Raw genomic sequence first — 17,092 nt, 5'->3', positions numbered from 1 at the left:
AAAAGAGACCGATAGAATAAGTACTGGGCTTACAAAAGAGTAAGTCCAGGGGTCGAGTTGCTCGATTAAAGGCGGTGCTCCAGCGTGGCTGCAGTCAAATGACTGAAACAAGTAAAAGAGAGAAAGAGATGTATTGAAGGTGCAGGCATTACTGTGTAGTTAAGAAACTTGCATTGTGGCTATGTGGTCTTGGGTTCAATCCTATTGCATGGCACCTTGGGCAAGTGTTTTCTACTGTAACCCTACGCCAACCAATTTCTTGTGAGTGGATTTGGTTGATGGAATCTGAAAGAAGCCTGTTTTTTGTTTTGTTTTCCTGTAGTTTCAGCTCAGAGCTGCGGCCATGCTGATGCACCACCATTTGTGTGATGCTTACAGCACCTAGGTTTCCCAAGCGGTCACCCATTTAAGTACTAACTAGGCTCGATGTTGCTTAACTTCTGTGATCGGATGAGAACCGGCTGTTTTCAACGTGATATGGCCATAAGCCTCTGTCTTTGCTAAACAACGTGATATGTTGTTTATATAACCACAACATCTTACATTCAGTCAAGTGATACCTTCTAATTCTATGCCAAATATCAAATCTTGGAGAAATTATGAAAGAATTGCATATTATCAACATCCATAGACAACCATCAGGTCTTTAAAGACTCTTAACAAAGGCAAAATTCACATCAGAAGATGGGAGGAGGAAGAAAAATAAGAAAAGATAGAAAAGAGAAAAAAGGGGGAAGAAAGATGGGGATGGTGGTGGTGGTGTGGTGGTGGTGGTGGTGGTGGTGGTTGGAAAATAAAATGAAATTCAATAAAGACTGAAGAAGATGAAAAACATTGCTCTCCTCCTCCTCCTCCTCCTCCTCACACCACCCTCCTACTACTACTCTTCCTCCTCGTTCTGCTTCCCTTGTTCCCTGCCTTTCCTCTTCAGTTTCTACTGTATTTTTCTTCCTCTTTTTCACCCAACACTTTTTAATTTTTTCACTCATCCCATCCCCACACATCTGCTACCATTCTGATAGCATCCATCCATCCATCCATCCATCCATCCATCCATTTGTTGTTTTTTTTTTTTGTTTAATTATTTATTCAGCTATTTATTTATTTACATAAACTCCTCTCTCCCACTTCTCTCAACTATCTCAGCCTTTTTTCTTTTTTCTTCTTTCTTTTACTTCACCTTACATACCCAGCTCTTACCGTTTCTATCTCTTTTACCCACTCTAGCTCCATTTCCACTGCCTAACATCCCTAACATCCCTCTTGCCCAAGGTGCCACGCAGTGGAACTGAACCCAGAACCATGTGGTTGGTAAGCAAACTACTTACCACACAGCCACTCATATACACACACACACACCACACACACACCTATATATATATACATACACATATATACGACAGGCTTCTTTCAGTTTCTGTCTAACAAATCCACTCACAAGGCTTTGGTCAACCCGAGGCTATAGTAGAAGAAACTTGCCCAAGGTGCCACGCAGTGGAACTGAACCCAGAACCATGTGGCTGGTAAGCAAACTACTTACCACACAGCCACTCATACACACACACACACACACACACACACACACACACACACACACACACACATACACACATACATAAGAGTGTTGTAGTTTGCTGGAAGCAGTGTGGTATCGAAGAAGGGAAAGAAAATGGAAAATGGAAAAGCTTCTGACAATGCAGAAAGTTTCACAAAACCTTTATATTTCAGGTGCAAAGGCCCACCTTCAGAAGTAAAACAGTCTGGGAATTGTCTAGTTTTATAGATTCTGTTAACCTATTCAAATTCCTCAGTATTATGTTAGCAGCAGTAGCAGTCACTCTCCAAATATGCATGTATGTGTGTGTGTGTGTGTGTGTGTGTGTGTATGTGTGTGTATATGTGTGTGTATGTGTGTATATGTGTGTGTGTGTGTATGTGTGTATATATGTGTGTGTATGTGTGTATATGTGTGTGTGTGTATGTGTGTATATATGTGTGTGTATGTGTGTATATGTGTGTGTGTGTATATGTGTGTGTATGTGTGTATATATGTGTGTGTTGTATATATGTGTGTGTGTATGTGTGTGTATATATGTGTGTGTTGTATATATGTGTGTGTGTATGTGTGTGTATATATGTGTGTGTGTATATATGTGTGTATATGTGTGTGTGTATGTGTGTATATATATGTGTGTGTGTATGTGTGTATATGTGTGTGTATGTATGTGTGTATATATGTGTGTGTGTGCGTATATTTATGTGTGTGTGTGTTTGTTCCCCTCCTATCTCTTGACAACTGATGCTGGTATGTTCCAGCCAAAGAAACCAATAGAATAAGTACTAGGCTTACAAAGAATAAGTCTTGGGGGTTGATTTCTTTGACTAAAACCCTTTAAGGTTGTGCTCCAGCATGGCCAGAGTCAAATGACTGAAACAAGCTAAGAAAAAAGAAGAATATATATATATTCCATTATGCGTCTGCTGTCTATTATCTATCTATCAATTTATTGCAAAATTCTTTTAAGAGTAAAAGGCAGCATATTTTATCTCAATGAGATTCCTGTATTCTTTAAAGTTTAGATTATTTACTTGTTCAGATAAACAAATCAAAACTTTTATATTGTCAAAATGTAAAACAACTTAGAAATGTAAATAATTTGGTATACAGAATTATTGTTTAAACTGATTGTATGAAATCACACCAAAATATATAAAAACAAAAAACGGCAATAGGTTGGTGGCAATATCAATCCCAAAACATAATACGATACTTTGATTTCTTTTTTATGCTTTTGATCCGAAATAGAATGGAAACTATTTGCTGTAAAGATGATTGAAATCTTATAAATTTATTAACTTTGATGATAAATTGAAAACAAAATTAAAAATTATACCTTATTTTTGCTATTGATAATCTAAAACTAAAAATTTCTTTGAATATTTCAAAAGGAAATAATCTCATGTAGAATAGAGTTATTTAACAGAGAAATGAAATCACTAATGGTTGTAAAAAAAAAGAACAAAAAAAGAAGAAGAATAGCATCTATATAATAATGGAGTGCTTTTGCATTAGTATTTACTTTCAGTATACAGAAATAAACTTTGAATTTATGTCAAATGTAATTATGTCACTATTTGCATAATGTATACTTATTTGTAAAAGATATAAGCATTGTCTACAACAAATTTAAATATTGCTGTAATATATGCACAATATCACTATGAAAATAACAATTACTGTGAAAATGTCAAGTCATATTTAGCGTATACAGCTCATTTATCAATTTTAGTTGGTAAATTAATTTTATATCGCCAGACACCTGTAGTGACACATGATATATCAAGATTATGATTATCTATATGATTCATAAGTTTAACATCAAAAATTAGTTATTCATATAGCTTGTATATCAAATTAAATATTAGTTATTGGTATGGAAACAGTTATATAAGTTTATCACCAGTAATGATATTTTTTCACTCTTTTAAGCTGTAAGAAATCTATCAGTAAATGAGCAAATAAAAATAATAAAATGAATGAATAAATATAATATTCTGTTGTTGAACTTTTAACTGAGTCTCTTTATTCTGTAAAGTGCCATGTCATAGGAAAGTTCAGTGGCGAACTTACGTTCCTTCTTTTATCCTTTACCTCTGTACTTGTTTCAGTCATTGGATTGCAGCCATTCTGGAAGCAGGGCTTTGAAGGTTGTTTTTTTTACTCAAACAAATTGACCGCCAGCGCTTATTTCATCTTAAACCTGGTAATTATTCTGTCCATCTGTTTGGCTGAATCAATCAATTAGGGGATGTAAACAAACATATATGCATGCATATAAACGGCGGCGAGCTGGCAGAACCGTTAGCACGCCGGGCGAAATGCGTAGCTATATTTCGTCTGCCGTTACGTTCTGAGTTCAAATTCTGCCGAGGTCAACTTTGCCTTTCATCCTTTCGGGGTCGATAAATTAAGTACCAGTTATGCACTGGGGTCGATGCAATGACTTAATCCGTTTGTCTGTCCTTGTTTATCCCCTCTATGTTTAGCTCCTTGTGGGTAATATAGAAACATATATGCATGCATATACACATGCACACACATACACACACATACACACATGCACACATACACACACACATATATATACACAACAGGTTTCTTTCAGTTCCTGTGCATCAAATCCTCTTACAAGGCTTTGATTGACTTGGGGCTACGGTAGAAAACACTCTCTCAAGGTGCCACATAGTGGGACAGGATCCAAGAGCACATGGCCGGAAAGGGAAGCTTCTCAACTACACAGTATTCATGTTAAATTTTTATGGAAATTAATAAACAAAATGAAGACTTATATATAAAAAGAAAAAAAAACTATATATCTTGGTTCATCATCAGTCATGTTTCTGTTCACTGATATTTTAATCCTGCCAAATTTATTTTCTGAAAATGTTTGACTGTGTGGTAAGTAGCTTGCTTACCAACCACATGGTTCTGGGTTCAGTCCCGCTGCATGGCACCTTGAGCATGTGTCTTCTACTATAGCCTTGGGCCGACCAAAGCCTTGTGAGTAGATTTGGTAGACAGAAACTGAAAGAAGCCTGTCGTATATATATATATATATATATATATCGTCTGGCACCTGTGTCGGTGGCACATAAAAAACACCATCCGAGCGTGGCCGTCTGCCAGCCTCGTCTGGCACCTGTGTCGGTGGCACATAAAAAAAAAACACCATCCGAGCGTGGCCGTTCGCCAGCCTCATCTGGCACCTGTGTCGGTGGCACATAAAATCACCCACTACACTCTCAGAGTGGTTGGCGTTAGGAAGGGCATCCAGCTGTAGAAACACTGCCAGATCTGATTGGCCTGGTGCAGCCTTCGGGCTCCCCAGACCCCAGTTGAACCGTCCAACCCATGCTAGCATGGAAAGCGGACGTTAAACGATGATGATGATGATGATGATGATATATATATATATATATATATATATATATGTATATGTATGTGTGTGTATATGTTTGTGTGTATATGTTTGTGTGTCTGTGTTTGTCCCCAACATTACTTGACAATCGATGGTGGTGTGTTTACATCCCTGTAACTTAGCGGTTCAGTAAAAGAGACTGATAGAATACAAAGCTTACAAAGAATAAGTCCTGGGGTTGATTTGCTCGACTAAAGGCGGTGCTCCAGCATGGCCCCAGTCAAATGACTGAAACAAGTAAAAGACTAAAAGAGTAAAGAGTTTAAATATTTCATGTTTTTTACATGTCACTGGTACAGGTGTCTTTTCTGTGTTACCTGCACAGGTACTATTTGCATGTCACTAAGTTTGATGTTTCATATAGCAGCTGTGAAAGAAGTCTGAAATGCAGAAAAGTGAACTAGAATTAAAATATCAGATGAACCAATAGTAAATTTAACAGAGTCTATGCATCGCATGAGATCTATCAATATCTATAAAGCTGAGATGCAAAAACGTTGTTTGATTTCTTGGTTATTTGTCTCATTTTGGGATGGGAACGGTTTAAGGGGCAGTAGATGGGGTCGGATTGGTGCCAAAATTTAAACTGGGAGGGTAAAATGGGGGTGGGCAATGGTGTGAGGAGAGTTGCAAGTTGCTTGGGGTCTACCGTTTGGTTGCCATGGTGAGGAATATGGAAAAAGGAGAAAAGAAAGAGTGGAAGAAGAGAAAGAAGAAAAAGAAGATAAAGACGAAGAAAAAAAAATAAGAAAAAGAAAAAGAAGAGGGCAATAAAAAGAACCAGGCAAAGAAGACGAACAATGGAAGAAAGGGAAAAGGAGACAACACGCACAAAACAACACCACCACCAAAACTCGAGCGAAGCACAAGTCAAAATAGCTAGTCTGTTGTAAATTTCTTATATATGCATTCAGAAACTGAGTACATATTTGAAGATCAGATCAATCTAGAGTACAGATATCTTTATATATAAAAGTGAAGTTGTGTGTCTGTCTCCTACGATTTAGATTCCTAACTACTTCCACATTTTGCGGTGCAATTTAACCAAAACCGGGTATCTTATAGTCGTGATTCATATCGAGCCCTTCTGGGTATTAGCGCGCGTCTATGATGAGTCTACGATTTAAAAAATAATTTACCATCATTTTTTTCCATTTTAATGCATTTTTTCGCTATTATATAAGGGAAGTAACTCTCTAAAAATGTCTACGATGAGTCAACGATTTAAAAAAAAATTAACCATCATTTTTTTTTCCATTTTTAATGCATTTTTTGTTATTTTTTGGCTATAACTCTCTAAAAATGCTTATGTAGTTATTTCCCTTACAAACCCGAGCAACGCCGGGCGATACTGCTAGTATAAATATAAAACAAAGGTAATGGCAGGTCCTTTATTGGGCTGTTATCGAACACAATAAAAAATAAAGACCCACTTCAGTCATGAATGACCATGGGATTGCACCTAGAAAGGTCCCCTCCTGGGCACAAGTCTGGGCAAGGTTGTTTATGGAAGACCAGCAGTCACCCATGCATCCCAGGTTCTCCTCTCCATGCCACTGATGTTATCCAAGGGGAAGGCAAAGACCAATACATCTTGACACCTGTGACTTCCCAACTCATTTTTACAGGTGAGTAAACTGGAGCAGCAGGAAATAAAGTGTCTTGCTCAAGAACACAGCACGGTCCAGGAATTGAACTCACTACCTCATGATTGTAAGCCTGACACTCTAACCACTGAGCCTTCTGCCTTCACCAAACATAATACAATCAAGGATTTATATAGGGTATAGAAGTACTGTGAGCTATTAATAACAGTTTCAAATGGTATATAGTTTCAAGTGAGCTCACATGTAGAGTTTTGAGAATTGAAAACATGAATTTCAAAAGTTGTACAGTTATAAGGGACAGGCATAGACATGTGGTTAAGAAACTTGTTTTGCAACCATGTGGTTGTGGTTTCAATCCCACTATACAACATGTGGATATGCTTTCTACTATACCTTTGTTTGGCCATTACTTTAGGTGTAGTAAGTAAGCTGTGTGGTAAGTAGCTTGCTTACCAACCATATGGATCTGGGTTCAGTCCCACTGCATGGCACCTTGGGCAAGTGTCTTCTACTATAGCCTCAGGCCAACCAAAGCCTTGTGAGTGGATTTGGTAGATGGAAACTGAAAGAAGCCTGTCGTATATATGTACGTACTAGCAGTATAACCCGGCCTTGCCCGGTATTAAGTTACGATTATTAAGCTAATCAAGTTCTTTATTTCACACCAAACTAAGTAATATAGACGTCAAATTTTGGCGAAATCCGTTGAAATTAGTTATATTATATATATATATATATTACATATCATCATCATTTAGCGTCCGCTTTCCATGCTAGCATGGGTTGGACGGTTTAACTGGGGTCTGTGAAGCCGGAAGGCTTCATCAGGCCCAGTCAGATTTGGCAATGTTTCTACGGCTGGATGCCCTTCCTAACGCCAACCACTCCGCGAGTGTAGTGGGTGTTTTTTACGTGCCACCTGCACAGGTGCCAGACAGAGCTGGCGAACGGCCACGAACGGATGGTGTTTTTACGTGTCACCGGCACATATATTATTATATTATATATATATATATATATATATATATATATATAATATAATATAAATATATATGGGCAACAGACACGAACACACATACACACATACGTATGTACACCTATTGCATGTTTTGTGCACGCATACATGTTCATAAACAGAAATGAATGGAAAAAATGTTAAATTTGTAGATTAACTCTCGCACGATTTTCATAAAGAAAAAAAAATTGGGTTTTTTTTTGCGTGGAATCAACTACTCGGAGTGGGATGTGGTGGGAGCCTCGCAAATTGTACCCATTTATATTGTGTAATTCACTGACTAATTGTTACTCTCCTCTTTGTTTATTTGTTGTTAAATAAATGGATTGTCAACAAAACACTTTTTTACTCGGCATAAAATAAAAACAAAACTCTTTCGCACCCAAAGTAATGTGTGTGAGAGAGAGAGGAGGGAGAAAGATGAACGATTTAAAATAAATATATTGTAATTGTTATGTGAGAAAGTATATATACTATGATTATAAAATATAGTGTCTTTCAAAAACAAAAAACAAAACATTTTACATTTTATTTTTTATGAACGTAGTCCCTTACTCTCTCTCTCCCTCTCTCACTTTCTCTTTCCTGTGAAACTCTTTGCCTCCTTCTTCCACTTTTCTTTATTTTTTTTTTGTTAGACGCTGTCAAAAAAGCAATGGCTCATATTTTTATGGCTAAAAGCAATGGCTGAAAATAGATTTTTATGCTATCCGTGGGTGCCTCGGTAAAAATATGTTGACAAAATCCAGATAGGGTGTTCATGAATGTCCTCCTAAAATTTGAGCGACATGCGTACTAATTTGTGGATGTGCATAAATTACAATCACCTACACACACATGCACACACATCATGCCTTTTATAGATATGATATATGTATGTGTTTGTTCCCCCAATATCGCTTGACAACCAATGTTGGTGAGTTTACGTCCCTGTTACTTAGTGGTTCGGCAAAAGAGACTGATAGAATAAGTACTAGGCTTACAAAGACCTGGGGTCAATTTGCTCCAGCATGGCTACAGTCAAATGACTGAAACAAGTAAAAGAGTAAGTGGAAATTAGTTGGCAGAACCCCACCCCCACATCCATACACACACACTGGTACTCTTTCAGTTATGACGATGAGGGTTCCAATTGATCTAATCAATAGAAAGACCTGCTCATGAATTTAACATGCAGGAAGATTCAGTGTAACAAGGCCGGACATCTAAATTGCAGGTACAACTCATTTTTGCCAGGTGAGTGGACTGGAGCAATGTGAAGTAAAGTGTCTTGCTCAAGGACACAGCACAGCACCAGGAATTGAACTCATGACTTTACAGCTCTGAGCTGAATATCCTCAGCACTAAGCCACAGGCTTTCACATGTATGTATATTAAATATTACACACACACACACAAATATATACACACATATATATTATACTATAACATATTATTATATTATATTATATATACATATATATATATATATATATATATATATATATCTGTGTGTGTGTCTGTGTATGTATATATATATATAGGGTGCAGTGAATAAACTGTCATCTAGTTTATGCCAAAATGAAAAAAAACACTGACATCACATTTTAACAGATATATTTGCCAAAATTACATAAAATTATCTTGAAATACTAAAGATGACGACGACGACGATGATGGTTATGATGATGATGATGACGACGACGATGACAGTTATGATAAAATGTTGATCTACCAGTTTGGTCATTTTTATCAGGTATTTACATAAACGTTAATAGTGCACACACGCACACACACATATATGTATGTATGTATATATATTATTATATATATATATATCGTGACGTATTTTTGCCATTTCAATATAGCTAACCCCTAAGGGTGGATGCTACTGTAGTTTTTAGCCCCAGGAGGACACACTCCTCCAGCTGGCCATAGACACACTATCTGTGTCCTGTCAGTATTTGCAAAGGGAAGTCATCCTTCCCGTCTTCAACTTATGATACACACGGACTCGAGTTTCGAGGTATTGACCTCTCGTCAGCGTGTGACAATCATAGTTGTCGCCGAGAATTAGATTTCCTTCACAAATACTTATACTTTTTCCAGCGTCCACTGTCGCTGATATTGAAAAAGTGAAATCAAACAATGATAAAAGTGAAATCAAACAATGATAAATATCAAAGTGAGTTATATACAGTAGCGGTAACACATCGTGACGTATTTTTGCCATTTCAATATGGCTAACCCCTAAGGGTGGATGCTACTGTAGTTTTTAGCCCCAGGAGGACACACTCCTCCAGCTGGCCATAGACACACTATCTGTGTCCTGTCGGTATTTGCAAAGGGAAGTCATCCTTCCCGTCTTCAACTTATGATACACACGGACTCGAGTTTCGAGGTATTGACCTCTCGTCAGCGTGTGACAATCATAGTTGTCGCCGAGAATTAGATTTCTTCACAATACTTATACTTTTTCCAGCGTCCACTGTCGCTGATATTGAAAAAGTGAAATCAAACAATGATAAAAGTGAAATCAAACAATGATAAATATCAAGTGAGTTATATACAGTAGCGGTAACACATCGTGACGTATTTTTGCCATTTCAATATGGCTAACCCCTAAGGGTGGATGCTACTGTAGTTTTTAGCCCCAGGAGGACACACTCCTCCAGCTGGCCATAGACACACTATCTGTGTCCTGTCGGTATTTGCAAAGGGAAGTCATCCTTCCGTCTTCAACTTATGATACACACGGACTCGAGTTTCGAGGTATTGACCCTCGTCAGCGTGTGACAATCATAGTTGTCGCCGAGAATTAGATTTCCTTCACAAATACTTATACTTTTCAGCGTCCACTGTCGCTGATATTGAAAAAGTGAAATCAAACAATGATAAATATCAAAGTGAGTTATATACAGTAGCGGTAACACATCGTGACGTATTTTTGCTACTGTAGTTTTTAGCCCCAGGAGGACACACTCCTCCAGCTGGCCATAGACACACTATCTGTGTCCTGTCAGTATTTGCAAAGGGAAGTCATCCTTCCCGTCTTCAACTTATGATACACACGGACTCGAGTTTCGAGGTATTGACCTCTCGTCAGCGTGTGACGAGCATCCACCCTTAGGGGTTAGCCATATTGAAATGGCAAAAATACGTCACGATGTGTTACCGCTACTGTATATAACTCACTTTGATATTTATCATTGTTTGATTTCACTTTTTCAATATCAGCGACAGTGGACACTGGAAAAAGTATAAGTATTTGTGAAGAAATCTAATTCTCGGCGACAACTATGATTGTCACACCGCTGACGAGAGGTCAATACCTCGAAACTCGAGTCCGTGTGTATCATAAGTTGAAGACGGGAGGATGACTTCCCTTTGCAAATACTGACAGGACACAGATAGTGTGTCTATGGCCAGCTGGAGGAGTGTGTCCTCCTGGGGCTAAAAACTACAGTAGCATCCACCCTTAGGGGTTAGCCATATTGAAATGGCAAAAACACGTCACGATGTGTTACCGCTACTGTATATAACTCACTTTGATATTTATCATTGTTATATATATATATATATATATATATATATGAACCTATGGAGATATGATAGATATGGACAGTTTTTTTGTTATTTTAATTATAGCAATCATTGTCAACAATTTCTGACAACACCAAGTACAGCTAACCAGCAAACTCAACAAGATAAATATATCCCAGACGCACGCGCGCGCACACGCACACACACACACACACACACACACACACACACACATTTGCACAGATACAGATACATTCACAGAGCTATGTACTACACCTCCATTATTGCTCAGAGTCAGGACCATCTTCAGGTGTTCAGGGACTTTAGTGCTGCATTAAAGAAATGGGCCCCACCCCTGTAGAAATATGATAAAATCATATGTCCAATCACCCATAGCATGTACCTCAAGATGGTACTGCTTACAGTACAAGAAAAGGGAAGGATCAACAGCCCTTCCCCAGCCATAGACTCTTAAGGCTGGTTTTCTTGAATTCCAGTCCAATTCAAGATTACACTTTTTTGATGGCTAAGTGGATTGGAGCAATTTAAAATAGAAGTGATGAAGTGATGAAGTGTTTTACTCTAGAACATACTGCATCACATGATGCAGCAATTGAAATCATAATTTCACAATCATGGGTGCAACACCCTAACCACTTAGCCACAAACCTCCACACTCACTGTACACACAGATACATACTAAAAACAAATACTGGTGCCCATACTTAGAGTACTAACAGATGCCATGTAATTTTTGCAGGGCAATGACATGTTGAACCCATCATAGACTGTCTCAGTCCTGCTTGGTACTCGAGTTTCTACACAATTAACCACAATAAACTATGAAGAACACAAAACATCACACTACATTATCACAGGCTGTGCACAAACTACACACACTCTACTGTCACAACATAAGAAAAACTACCATATATATATATATATTATATATATATATATATATATATATATATATATATATATATATATATATATATATATATATATATTTATGTGTGTGTGTGTGTGTCATTGTATTTTTGTTTGGCTAAACCCTCAAGGTAGTGTTCCAGCATATCTGCAGTCTAATGACTGAAAGAAGTAAAAAATAAAAGATAAAAGGTAGCTAATGATGAAAATAAACACCAGGCTATTTAACTTTTTAAAGTTTCATGCATTAAATATGCTGACAATCAGTTCACTGTACAACTGAAGCTGACGAAATTATACAGAAATGTTGCAAGTATATGGCAATAGTTAAATTTTAGTTTACTGTAAATCCTCGAGTATAATCCGCATTTTTTTCCCAAAATTTAAAGGTCAAAAACCCTAGTGCATACTATATACGAGGTTAAAAATGAAAATTATTTTCTAAGCAATGCTCGAGTCTCTATTTGCTGTCCAGCAATGTTTATTCAGACACATTTTGTGACGTCGGGCGTGAAATTACCTTAAGCTAAGCCTGAAAGCAATGAAGTCATAAAAGAATCATCCATAACTTGCAGTAAGCAACATTTATTAAAATAAAAGTATTCAGAACACAGAATAACATGTAACAAAAACAATTTGCAAACATATTTACATTCCCATATAACAGTTAAGAACATCACTATTATTGTATTATGCATGCGCGGAAGTGTTTGTTTGACTAGGTGCTGCTGGCTTAATTATGCACGGCTCAAGTTAGAGAAGGGGTGCATATTATACACGAGGTCTAGGTTTTTCAGAGGTACAGCCCCCTAAAAATCTCCTGCATATTATACTCAAAGGCGGACTATACTCGAGGATTTACGGTACGTAACTGAGAATATCAGAATTTTGTTATAGTGGCTGTCATAATCCAATATCAAAAAAAAAAATATTCCATCCAAAAATAAAAGTATTTAAAAAAAATTTTAAATATCAACCAGAATGTAGCTAGGAGATAACAGTTTACTGAAAGTATCTGCTTCCAGTATGGCCTGAAGACGACTCTGGAATCTGGCATATGCATTCCTCACTGTATCCCTTGGAAGACTTTTGAACCCCACTTTGATTTTGGTCACCAACTTGGCCTTGGCATTAAAAGGCAGAGCAGTGGGTGTCTTCTCAATTATGTCCCACTCAAAGTAATTTATGGGATTACAACTGGAGGAATTAGGGGGCCAGAAATTGGGGTTGGTGAAGCTATAGAAATCCTCCAACAACTACTTCCAACTCTTTCTAGAGGTATGACATGGATCCAAATCCTGCTGTTACACAGGATCTTCCAGCAGCAACCCTCTCTGACTAGGATTCACATAGACATTTGAATTGAGCCTAAGACCCTGTTCAAAAGTGTGGGGCATCATGACATTACTATTAGTAGGGACACACCCCAAAATCATCCCAGTTTGGAAGAACTTGGTTTAAATGATATATGGGACATGTTTTACAGCCTTTACAGTGTTCACAGAGCATTGAGCAGCAGTCATAATGTCAGCTTTTGACACCCAGTGTGAATCTTCATGATACAGGTAAATCATACAGGTGTGAATTTTCATGATACAGGTAAATCATACAGGTGTGAATGTTCATGATACAGGTAAATATTTCTCAATATTCAGATGGCTTCCAGTCCTCCATGTCAGCTAATTTTATCTCAGCTACATCTTTAATCATAATGCTCTCTAATGTCATTGACCTTTAGTGTTTGCATTATTCTACCAAAGTTAATGCCTTTTCATCCACATTGCCTTGAACTAATCAGGCATTAATCTTGTAGCTATGAGATTTTGATGAGGTAGCTGTTAATTTTAAAAATGATATTGTAGGGCTGGTGTGAGAGACCAGATCTGGCCAGTTTGAACATAAAACAGGCAGAATACTTTTGGCCGGATATGGCCAGTTTAAATGCTAAAGGGTTAAGCTTTTCTTGAAAATGGAGACATAAAAATTGTCAAATTTAGCCTAAACACCTTATATGTATGTGTGAGTGTGTGTATGTTTGTGTGTGTGTGTGTGGTGTGTGTGTATATATATATATATAGCTGAAATTTATAGAAAAACAAAAGACAAGGACAGGTGTATGAACAACAAGAAAGTGTTTCAATTTGATGTTCAGGAAATTGGAAAAGTCTTTTATGTTTTGAGCCTACGTTCTTCAATGGGAAAGAATGAGAGAAAATAGAGAGAGGGAGAATGAAAGCAACTTGCAGATTTCAGGGGTTCAAGAACAATCTGTGCCAAGCAGCTTCACTCTGTGTATTTTAGCTCTGTTGCCATAGCAATAGTCTTGATACTTTTTGATCAGATCCTGTGTGCATGATATATATCTATATATATGTGTGTGTATATGTATGCATATATATATATATATATATAATATATATATATATATTCGTTTCGTTTCGTTACTTCTTCTTCTTCTCTAAGCTGGTTTATATATATATATATATATATATATAGCAATAATAATTCTCTAAATGAGATATAGACAGTGACTGCTCCGTAATATAAGGGATATTAGCCAACCGAATATGGCTAGGGACAGGGCAGGGTGGTGGGGGTGTCACTGTTGCATTTAGCCCCATGCGAACATCAACGTCACCAGATAGGCCTGACGCCATCACGGCGTCCTCTATCTTGCAAAGGGAGATCACTCACCAAGAAGCCGATACCACACACGGACCTAGGTTTCAAGGTGTATTGCCTATTATCAACGTGTGGTAGGCATCGCTTCTCGATGAACGACCAACTGTGCAAGATATATATAAGGATTTTCAAGTAAATACATTTACTGATTTCGAAAATCTGTTCGACAGCCATATCTCACTGTCTATATCTCATTTAGAGAATTATTATTGCTGTCGAACAGATTTTTCGAAATCGGTAAATGTATTTACTTGAAAATCCTTATATATATCTTGCACAGTTGTCGTTCATCGAGAAGCGATGCCTACCACACATTGATAATAGGCAATACACCTTGAAACCTAGGTCCGTGTGTGGTATCGGCTTCTTGTGAGTGATCTCCCTTTGCAAGATAGAGACGCCGTGATGGCGTCAGGCCTATCTGGTGACGTTGATGTTCGCCTGGGCTAATGCAACAGTGACACCCCCACCACCCTGCCTGTCCCTAGCCATATTCGGTTGGCTAATATCCCTTATATATATATATATATATATCTATAGTGTGTGTGTGTGGTGTGGTGTGTGGTGTGTGTGTGTGTGTGGTATATGTATGCATATATATATGTATGTATATATGTATGTATATATATATGTATATATGTATGTATATATATGTATGTATCATTCATCACTCCACTCTTACCACCTCCATTCACTACAAGCACACGACTCACACTCTACCTAAACTTCTCTTCCTCCCCACCCCAAACACACCAAGCTTTCCATCCCCTATTCCCAATTCCTCCGTCTACGTAGGCTCTGTAGTGACGACCATGACTTTGAGACTCAGTCTCAACTCATGGCTCGTCACTTCATCCTACGTGGATACCCCCTCACCACTATCCACACCGCCCTTGCCAGAGCATGTTCCATAGACCGTGCATCTGCTCTCTCTCCCCAAACCCGTCCTGTAGTCTCCCACCTCCCTTTTCCCCTCACTTACCACCCCACAACCCTACCTCTCCAACGCACCATTCTTCAAGCTTTCCGGCATCTCCAGTCCGACCCATCCACTTCATGCCTCTTCCCTAACCGACCCCTCTCCTCCTTCAAACGAGCCCATAACCTACGAGACCTCTTGATCCACAGCTCCTTCCCTGACCCTACCTACCAACCTGGCTTGTTCCCCTGCTCCCGCCCACGTTGCTGCCCTTGTCCTTACCTCTCCAACACCACCCTCCTCACTGGCACCCATCATCGACCCTATCGCATCATCAACTCCATCTCCCTTCACCTGCACTCCAGCAATATCATCTATTGCATCTCCTGCTCTCTCTGCCATTCCCTGTACATCAGACAAACGGGATGCCGCTTGGCTGACTGGTTTGCGGAACACCTCCGTGACATCCGCCTGGCCAACGACACCACGGTCTCACGCCATTTCCGCCTCCACTGGTCACTCCTTGCAACACCTGTCTGTGTTCGGATTATCCTTGCACAGAGGCATCCGGATTCCCGTTTGCACCGTGAACAGGAATTAATCTTTCTCTCTCGCTCTTTCATGCCATTCGGTCTCAACTCTCCCCCCTTCTCATCTAACCTCTCCCCGACTTCTACTTCTCTCAGTCCTTCATCTTTTCACCCCTACTCTCTTCCCTCCTCTTCTTTCCTCTTCTTCTTCCCTCTTCCCTTTCTCTCTCTTCTCTCTGCTCCCTCACTCCCCTTATCTCCCCCTCCCCTCCTTTCCCATCCCCCTTATCTTCTCCTCTTCCTTCCTTTTCCCTTCCCTCTCCTCTCCTTCCTTTTTTCCCCCCTCACCCCCTCACCTCATCTCATCTCCCCTCTCCTTCCTTCTTTCCCCCCTCACCCCCTCATTTCATCTCTTCTCTCCCTCCTCCTCATCTCTCCCCTCCTCCTCATCTCTCCCCTCTCTCCCCTCACCTCATCTCTTCCTCCTCCACTCCTCCCTCTCTCTTCTCTCCCCCTTTCACTCTCCCCACAACCCCCACTCTACCCCAACCCCCAGCCGAACCCACACCCCACATGGGCTTTCCCCACCTCCCACCACACTACACTACACTACACCATACGACATTACCCATCACATCATACATACATACACACGTCCAGACCTTTCATACGCACATACATACTCTCTCATACACACACGCACCCTTATGTTGGGGCGAGGTCATTTGACCTTGTTATCTCCCCTACTATCCCTCTTGTGTCCAACGTCGGATCTCTGACTTCTGGCCAAAATCAGACCGCCATGTTAAATCGTTAGCTCCTGCACGCATTTTTTTCTTTCCTCGTTTCTCTCTGTGTATCTTTCTGTTGAAGAGCGTAGGCTCGAAACGTAAAAGACTTGTTTTATT

At 39.0% G+C, this 17,092-nt stretch overlaps 1 non-coding gene across 1 annotated transcript; it reads right to left on the bottom strand.

Moving 5' to 3' along the window:
- Nucleotides 1–369: 369 nt before the first annotated feature.
- On the bottom strand, nt 370–489 carry LOC115213590. Its single transcript, XR_003881838.1, has one exon. It is a non-coding gene; the product is annotated as a 5S ribosomal RNA (ribosomal RNA).
- Nucleotides 490–17,092: the final 16,603 nt, after the last annotated feature.

Source organism: Octopus sinensis, linkage group LG6 (genome assembly GCF_006345805.1).
Source record: "Octopus sinensis linkage group LG6, ASM634580v1, whole genome shotgun sequence".
NCBI lineage: Eukaryota > Metazoa > Mollusca > Cephalopoda > Octopoda > Octopodidae > Octopus > Octopus sinensis.
The sequence above is the reverse complement of the archived record's forward strand: the minus strand, read 5'-3'. Positions and strand labels throughout refer to the sequence as shown.